General features: G+C 44.5%; 1 non-coding gene across 1 annotated transcript; it reads right to left on the bottom strand.

Moving 5' to 3' along the window:
• Positions 1–6,822: 6,822 nt before the first annotated feature.
• On the bottom strand, positions 6,823–6,894 carry trnah-gug (transfer RNA histidin (anticodon GUG)). The gene has a single exon. It is a non-coding gene; the product is annotated as a tRNA-His (tRNA).
• Between the last annotated feature and the right edge of the window lie 959 nt (positions 6,895–7,853).

The raw sequence follows: 7,853 nt of genomic DNA, 5'->3' as shown, positions 1-7,853 counted from the left end.
ATATGTGCATTACACACTATTCACCTTATCAAAAACTCTATAGATGAAGGTGTCATATGTACTGAAAACTGACAATGTGCACTGTTGTTTGTTCCCAGTATCGGAACATATTTATAGATGAAGGCAGCATATGTACAGACAAAAAATGTCCAGAAGACATGTACAGATTAGAAACAGTGCAAGCAGATGTTGTACAGATTAGTCCACAGTATATGAATGCAAAAAGCAGTCCTGGATCATTTGTATGGACAATGCAGGCACCCAGCCTCAGCACCCTCCTAGTTGGCTGAGGCTGGGACCGTTTGAACAAGACACATTGTAGAGTCTGATGGCTGTTGGCACAAAAGAGCACCTGAAGACTGCTCAAATCTTGCCCAACGAGGGCAGTTCAGACTAAACGACTGGTCCGCTTGCCGCCCACTCGAAAAACTGTTCACACAACGTGTCGGGAAAAGATGGACCATCTTTTCCCGATTTCACACATGAAGACGAGGAATCACACACTATCCGATTCTGTCATTCAAAAGCTTTTTCCCATTAGTTCAGAGCAGTTAACTGTTACAAAAGAAGTACAATTAAAATAGGTATAATTACAAAATATAGATACAATTACAAAGACTTATTTAACTTAATTTGCAACTGCATATTTATGTGGACTGATCCAGGCACGTTGCCATTTTATACATGATTTATTCCTCCAAATAACATTGTTTTGCAGCTTATCAAAAGTGGAGCAAGTGGAGTTGGGAATCTTGCTGATGTAAACTCCCATTGGCTGTTGCCAGTGTCACTCTCAGATTTAAGCATTGGTGAGCCTGACCAGACTTTGGCCTGACAAAATCAAACATGTTTTAAAAAAGCATGAAAAACCAGCCTCCACTCCCCCCGATGGTCAGGATGGTCCAGGTGGACTTAGAATCAGCGTAAAACTCATCTAGTGTGACCTAGGCTTAAGATACTGTGTGTTGCACCTTGGGGGGACGAGGTGGTGGCTGAAGGTGCTCTGTCACTGCATCAGCTCACCATGGAGAGGATGAGAGGTGCTGCCTAGGATAGAGTTCAGTTTAGTCCTCATCCCCCTCTCTGCTACTGCCTCCTGGGTGTTAAGCCTCACCCCAACAACAGAGCCAGCCTTTTTCATCAGTTTGTTTATCTTGCCTGCCTCCCACTTCTCCCCTACTCTGCCTGTTCTTGTACAGTGCCTCCATGTTGTCAGACCAGTCCAGTTTATTTTTGATATGCACCCCCATGTACTTATAGGACTGCACCACCTCCATCACCTCATCCTGGACGGTGGTATCAGTGGCTTCTTGCTCAGTTGGAAATCCACTACTAGCTCCTTTGTCTTACTGACATTGAGCTGCAGATGGTTCTCCTTGCACCGCCCAACAAAGCTCCCCGCCAGACTCCTATGCTTGTCCTTGCTCTCACTGATACATCCCACAATAGAGGACTCATCAGAGAAGGTCTGGAGGGGGCCTGACCCAGAGTGGAATCTGAAGTCAGAGGTGTAGGCTGTGAACAAGAAAGCTGTCCTCCTGCCACTCTGCAGCATGTCCGACACACTGCTGCAGAGGTGGACAAAACGTGGCCTATCTGTTAGATAGTCCGTAATCCAGGAAACCATGGTGTCGTCCATGTGAGTCATCACAGTCCACCTGCATCAATCCAAGCTTCTCTCTGAGCACTGGAGAAATCAAATCATGTTTCTCATCATGCTTCCAGGGCCATGGTGTACTCAGCCACATTTTTGTCAGTAAGGGAGGAGAAGAAGTGGACAGAGGGGAAGAAGCGGACAGCATGAGTGTGAGGTGGATGGGTCGTGGTAAGTGGGGTCCTATTAGGCCGTCCTGCCATGCTGAAAGGTGGAGAGGTGTCCAACCTTTTGAAAAACATGTTTAACATGTTGTCTTTGATCCCCTTCTGGCTGCCTATAGCCAGTGACCCTTCTCATCCCACTCCACACCGCCTTCACACTGCACTTTTTTCCCCCAAGTAGGGCGGTCGTATCTATCTCCCTTCCCCTATGATGTGAATTCAGTACAACATGCAGCAGCGGTGGTTCCAGGTGTAGGCTAATCGAGCTAAATGGGAGGTGTGACCCTTGCCGAGCCCCATGAGGGCCCTTTATTCTGGGCCACATCTCCAAGGTGAGCCAGGAAATGAGAACAGCCATCCGCTCTCATCTGCTGTGAGCCAACAATGTTGTCACGCTCCAGTACCAGTCATTACCATGTCCTTTTGGCAGATGTGTAAGACATTCTTATTAACATCTCTCTCTAAAAGTTGTTACACATTTTAATGCCAGCAAATATGTGACTATTGTTGTTGCAAACAATAGCCCCGATGATCTGATTTCTGCTTCCATTGAGACCAGTTTTGGAGTTGTGCTTCATCAAAAGCCCGTGGGAGTGGAAATGATGAAAGATGCCAAAAGACAAAAAACAGCGGCTACTGAACATAGCGCCGATGTTCACAACCACAATTCATTTGACAGTGTAATCCTACACAAATTACGTTTAAAAGCATCATCATTACCTGTGTGATATCTGATGAACAATTATGGGCCTCCCACTTGTTGGGGTTTTTTTTTTTAGTTACTGACAGGATGAGGAGAAATAATGAAAGGCTGATGTAAAATCACCATTTCATCTGTCCCCAGAGCACTGCCACTTTAAGTTGTTAGTCAGACGTTGAAAGGCTTGCCTCGGCTTTGCCGTCAGATCCAAGAAACGAGCAGGTGGTGATGGTCTTTGTGTGTTGTCATCCCTAATTCAGCAGCGAAAGAATCCCTCAGAGTAACAAGCATCAAAAAGCAACTCCAGCAACTCAAACGACCAGGTTAGCTGATGCACACAACCAGACTTCTTACTGACGCACCCACACAAAAGACCGCACATGCACACACACACACTTGATCTACAAAGGAGGTAATACACACTAATCCCCATCGCTTGCTCTCACCCTCTTCTGCTCTCTCCCTCATAAACACACGGTCTGTTTATTGACTCTAGTCATGTCTCTCCCTCCCTCACTGTCAATATAACAATTGATTTTTGAGACAACTCAAAGAACAAGAAATAAAGACAAATACTTTTAAGAAGTCTGACCTGGGAGAAATTGGGAGTGAGTGAGCAAGTGAGTGAGTGAGTGACAAATTAATTGTTAGTACCAGGGTAATGAATGCATGGAACGCCTTTCAAGAAACACTGGTCTACATGAATATAGTAATGTAATACTCAAATATATCCATATACCTTTGTCCTTTGCTGTGTATTGTTCCCTGGCGAGGACCAGACTAGTTGCAATGTTTTAATCTATTCTTGCCAGACAGACAGAGTGCCTTGGAGGTTTTTCTACAGGAAACTACACGGTTTTTACTAGATCTTCATGTAGAATTTCACAGACTTCCTACACATTGGCTCAATCGACTAAGCTGTTAGCTATATCCAAAGAGCATCTGTCCAGTCTACAATAAAGACCCTATGCAGTGCTCCTTCCCATATCTTTACTTTTGACTTTGTTTTAAAGCCTACTATTTTCATTTCTCAGTTTTAATGAATGTATTCCGAAGGTTATCCTCAATTTGTTTCCTCTTACTTCGCTAATGACTTCAGTTATTTTTGGCAAGGCCATGCAAGAGTGGTGCTGTTATGTATTAAGTCATGTGCTTTATACTGCACAGCAGAAAAACAGTATTTTGCTTTTTTTAAGCTTTGCACACTGTGGTTCAGCACGATTGGTAAAACAAATTTTGGCTGGCTACTCATCAGTCAAGATGCCAAAGAGAAAGCAAGCTATATTAGGCAGAGGGACCCCTCCCACCCCCATGGAGCTTTTCAGGAATTGAGAAAAACAGCCTTATTTTAAGACTGACAACCACAAAACCTTATCAACAGTTGTAAATTAATTTAATAGGCCCTAGTATCACGGAAATTGATCTAAGGAACATGTAAACCTTTGGTTCAAATAAAAACATGAAAATCACAAAAATTGGAGTTACAAGGTTTTTCCACGACAGCACACTGACACTCCTTGGTCACACCCATGGTCAAACTGAAGGGCAAGGAGAGGACATCTACTGTACCTTGTTAACACAAACATGTTCCCCCTATTTAGCCTAACTGTAGACTCTGGGTAAACAACATTTTCCCCTGGTTAAATATGAACTAAATTAGCTCTGGTGCTTCTGCTGTGCCTCTGTCTCACCTAGCCAGAGGATCCGGAAATCCTAGCTGAGCCCTTGACTGGAATGCATCATTCAAGATCAGATTATCAAGATTAGTTTTCTAAGGCATTCGTATGCATGTAAAGCCTGTGAAGCTGCAGAATGGCAACAGTTTATACAGATTAAAAACTGTCAGTATAGAGTGTTTTTTTCCACACTGCACACCTTCCAATGGAATATGGAAAATTGCTTTTGGGTAACCACTGAATTTGATACGCAATGCAGGTGCGTGCCTCACACCAAATGCAGTCATGGGATGTCCACACAGGTAATGTCTGTGACGAAAGCAACATCAGGTCTGCAGCCTCATGATGACAGAGGCCTTATATCATAAACACACAGCAACAACATGCACATAGGTGGTAGACCATTAGAGGGGGGAGTTTAGGGAGATGACACCTCTCATATTAATTAGGACACTCTCTATGCGTTGGTAATAAATTGGGGGGGGGGGGGGGGTAAATGTGTAGGGAAGCGCAATTTTACCTGCTCGTCACCCGCTTGTTACATGGCAATAAAACATCCTGCGCAAATATAGGTTACCAGGTTAATTTCATAAATAGGAAATGTTTGTCCCCACTGACCTGAATCGTGCAGGTGTACTCCGAATCGTCCAGCAATCTCACAGTACAGTCGCATTCCCTGTCTAGACTCCTGATGCTGCCACTCATCAATCGGCTCAGCATCTTCTCGTTCGTCTGCGTACGGGACCAGGAAGAACGGCGCACAGCACATACAGACAAGTTTAGATGTTGTCACGTTAACGGCGTCCTTGGTCTTTGGTCCAACACCTGACTAGCAGCAACGACAGTGTGGAGAGGTGGTGGCGGTGGTGGTGCATCGTTTTACCAGTGTGGCTGTGCAAGTGTGTGTGCTCGCACAGACAGCTCGCTGGCTGGAATACCACGCTGCGTTTCTTCAGTCAGCGAGGAGTGAGAAGAGCGCTACTGCCGCTGCTCTGCTCTGCTCCAGCTACTCTGTTCCCCTCATCACCATACCTTTACCCCCCTCCTCGTCGTTGCCGCTCTCAATGCTGCTGGGCGGAGCAGGGGTTGAATGGCGGGGCTGTCAGCCAATGGCGAGCCATGAAGGAGATGCTGCCTTCAGAGACTTCGAAATAAGCTCCGACATTCAGTAAATAGCCATGAAGTAGAGAAAATGTACAATGGTCATGTAATTTATTTTTTCTTTTTGTTAGCTGTTAACCAATGATGTGTATTTTGGTGTACATTTTATTATTTGACAACAAGTTAAACAAGTCGTAAAATTAGAAATATACAGCCATTATATTATCACATTAACCTTACCATTGTTACTACTTTGTTGGGTCGTTCATGCGCTCGTCAGGTAATCGCGATATTTCCCACAGCCCCTGAAGGCAGCAAGAGATACCATCATTCCATCATCCACAGGTTGATCTCTCTCTCTCTCTCTCAGTCAGCACGACTACAGCAAATACTCCTTGTAGATTAATGGTATTGTGTAGGCTACGCAAAGCGGTAAAGAGAAACATTGTTTCCATCCTATATAGGCTACAGGATTCCCCTCACGCGCCTCACGTAAATTAATGCACCAAGGCAAGGCACATCCGCGAGTAGTAGGTGTGTATCTTTGCCAGATTTGTATGTTTTTAACCTTTATTTGTCAGAGCACCATGCTGTTTTCCAGCACTACATCCAAGTTGTTACATTCACACCTGACATCCTGCACAGTCTTCTACTGTTGGCCACTGAGCAGCTTCACTGGACCAGCTGAGAGATAAATGCCTTGCTCGTGGGTTCAGGGAGAGGAGAGCGGTACTCATGCACTTTCTCCACCCACATTTCCCAGCCGGCATTCATGTTGGCAACCTTCCAGCCACAAGCAAACGCCAGCTTGTGGCGCTGCCCATCTTAATCAAATTGCGCCTGTTCATCTTTTCTGAGAACATTTTGTCACGAATAGGTTTCAACTTCCGATGACGTCTGAGGACGATAGAGAAATAGAGAAAAACTCCCGCCATGCCCCGGTGAGTTTGAAGTATCATGTTTCTTTATAATATGTCTCCTTCTGGTGGCGCTTTACGGGAAGCGCATTGAAGTAGGGAAAATATCCGTATAAGAGTTCATTATTCTAGATATAGAATATTTAGCTTCATCTTGCCTTTGACACATTGAATCTCTCTGAAACTCCGGATCCCCCTTTCCCATCATCTACGAGTCTGCAGGTTTCCATTCCAACCAAACACTACACCAACTGATCCCGTCTCTGGTTGAGGGTGTGCTGATCATTAAACTCAGTTGGTGTAGTGTTTGGTTGGAATGAAAACCTGCATACACCTTTGCTTTCGATGGTATGATGATCGGAGACTACTGGCATGAGTCTGAATCTTTAAAAGCCTTTTCAAATGTTTATGCAGAAGATAAGCACCGCCTGGCCTGCAGGCAATAGAGATAATAGCCGATTCAACCATGCGGTAAGGGTGCTGCACGTTCGCCTAAAGTAAATCCCGAGTCGGGTTCTGTTACAAGATCAGGAACAGCCAAATAGTACCCCCTGTAGCTGTCTGTAGTTTATTCAAAACACAGCTCATCTGCCGTGACATTGTTCCACAATGCCGTGACTCGGATTCGAACCGAGGTTGCTGCGGCCACAACGCAGAGTACTAACCACTATACGATCACGGCGAGCTACGATGAGCTGTCGTGCCGCATGAGGCTCAGACATGCTGTTTTGAATGCTGTACAACGGGGAGGGACAGGTTTACTGGAGAGAATTCAGCCGGTTTGTGTCATTTCTTCTCCCTACTAGAACAAACCCTACATTTAATGGCTGAAATAAAAACCAGAACCTGTCTTGTTCGATCTTAAAAAAAATACTTTAAAATAGGCTACTATGAAATGTAACTCTCCATATCCAGATAGTCAATACGTTTTTGGCTTTGAGGGGGATATACCCATACCTGACAGTTTATCTCAAAGGCAGGGCTTCTCAAACCTTTTCATGTCACATTCCCCCAAATAGACACACTTTAAGTCCATAGCCCCCATCTGAGGGATTTATCCCAGCGACCCTCATAAGAGAAGATTTTTGTTACTGATTCATTTTTTAATTGTGTAAATGTCTACACACTAGTCCCACGTGTGGAGAAAACAACAGGGGATTTTACCAAACCTTCATGGAAAACATTCTCACCTTTGGATTCCTCGTCTGGTTCAGTTCCTTAACACTCGTCAATAAAAACAAGATAACACAAATCATTAATATCTCAAGCAAACTCTGCAGAATCAAATGCCGGGACATTACATCACTGTTCAAATCACGTGCGATACACAAGGCAACCCGGATCATAGAAGACACTACTCATCCACTCAACAGCCAATATGAACTACTCCCATCAGGACGTAGGTTTCGGACCCCACTCCACAGGACAACACGAACAAATAAAACATTCATCCCCACATCCATAGGTCTAATCAACAACGGACTCTGATCACTGTTCCCCACTGTTCCCCATTTCCCCCCCATTTCCAATCATGTATGTTTTGTGTCCTGTTATGACATTAATGTGATGTCCTGTTTGTCTTGTGATGATGTTTCTTTTCTTTTTGTTTGTCGTTTGCCACCGATGATTGTACAGAACAAA

Source organism: Centroberyx affinis, unplaced genomic scaffold (genome assembly GCF_046629955.1).
Source record: "Centroberyx affinis isolate AG114_WGS23_722 - 3 ecotype Tasmania unplaced genomic scaffold, CSIRO-AGI_Caff_v1 ptg003839l_1, whole genome shotgun sequence".
Classification (NCBI taxonomy): Eukaryota; Metazoa; Chordata; class Actinopteri; order Beryciformes; family Berycidae; genus Centroberyx; species Centroberyx affinis.
This window is presented reverse-complemented; position numbering and strand designations above follow the sequence as displayed.